This window comes from Humulus lupulus, chromosome 1, assembly GCF_963169125.1.
Source record: "Humulus lupulus chromosome 1, drHumLupu1.1, whole genome shotgun sequence".
Classification (NCBI taxonomy): domain Eukaryota; kingdom Viridiplantae; phylum Streptophyta; class Magnoliopsida; order Rosales; family Cannabaceae; genus Humulus; species Humulus lupulus.
This window is the reverse complement of record NC_084793.1, coordinates 57134061-57135274: the sequence shown is the minus strand read 5'-3', so window position 1 is coordinate 57135274 and position 1214 is coordinate 57134061. Positions and strand designations below refer to the sequence as shown.

General features: G+C 34.8%; 1 non-coding gene across 1 annotated transcript; it reads left to right on the top strand.

The window, feature by feature from the left end:
* The first annotated feature begins 815 nt into the window (after positions 1-815).
* Positions 816-922, top strand: LOC133813449 (small nucleolar RNA R71). Its single transcript, XR_009884460.1, has one exon. It is a non-coding gene; the product is annotated as a small nucleolar RNA R71 (small nucleolar RNA).
* Positions 923-1214: the final 292 nt, after the last annotated feature.

The window sequence follows — 1214 nt, the reverse complement described above, 5'->3', positions numbered from 1 at the left end:
TAAGAGTTGAAATTGATTTGACTTCTCCATTATGACTAGACTTTCCTATCTCATATTGACCTTTTGGATTAGGGATAGGTTGACTAGGGAATGTTCCTTTTTCTCTATCAGCTAAAGCAGTGGCGAGTTGTCCTACTTGTGTCTCAAGTTTGGTAATAGATTGAGATTGATTTTGTAGGATTTGTTGGGTGGATTGCATAAATTGTTGTAAAGTATCTTCTAAGGAAGGTTTTCTTTGTTGCGGATATGGTTGATTTTGTGGGGCATGAGCTTGGTTTTGTGTGTTGTATTGGTGCCCTTGATTCATTTGGGGTTGGTTTTGTCTCCATGAAAAGTTTGGATGGTTTCTCCAATTTGGATTGTAGGTGGACGAAAATGGGCTATCATTTGGTTTCCCATAAGAATGAAGAGCATTGGCCTCCTCAGAAAAGGCTTCTTGGTAGGAAGGGCATGATTGGGCATTATGGCAAGGACTAGAACATATAGAACAAACATCTTTTCTAGGTTGAATTGGAGAGTTTATAGTTTGGCTTATGGCTAAAGCTTCTACTTTTCTCGCTAATTTATCTAAAGATGTTCTTAAGTCTACTTCTTCTTTTACTTCATACCTTCCTCCTCTTTTTGGTGAATTAGTCGACCTAGACCTAGGATCAAAATAATTCCATTGTTGTGAATTGACAGATAAATCTTCAAGGGCGTCCCACGCCTCTTGTCCTTGAAATTTTAAAATTTTTCCAGTATGCATAGATTGAATCATTTGACGATTAGAGGGAGTCAAACCATCATAAAAATATTTTACAAGTCTCAATTTTTCAAAACCATGATGAGGACATTTTAATAATAAATCTTTAAATCTTTCCCAACATTCATAAAACTCTTCATTATCTTTTTGAAAAAACTCGGAGATTTCTCTCCTTAGACTATCAGTTTTAGACATTGGAAAAAATTTCAACAAGAATTTATTATAAAGTTGATCCCAAGTAGTTATAGACCTAGTGGGAAGGGAATTTAACCAAGCTTTTGATTTGTCTTTTAATGAAAAAGGAAACAATCTTAGTTTGACCGACTCATCAGAAAAATTTTGAAATTTAAATGTTGAGCAAATTTCTAAGAAATCTTTGACATGCATGTAAGGATCCTCTCTATCTAACCCATAAAAAGATGGCAACAATTGAATGATTGCTGGTTTAAGCTCAAAATGAGTAGCAGAAGTT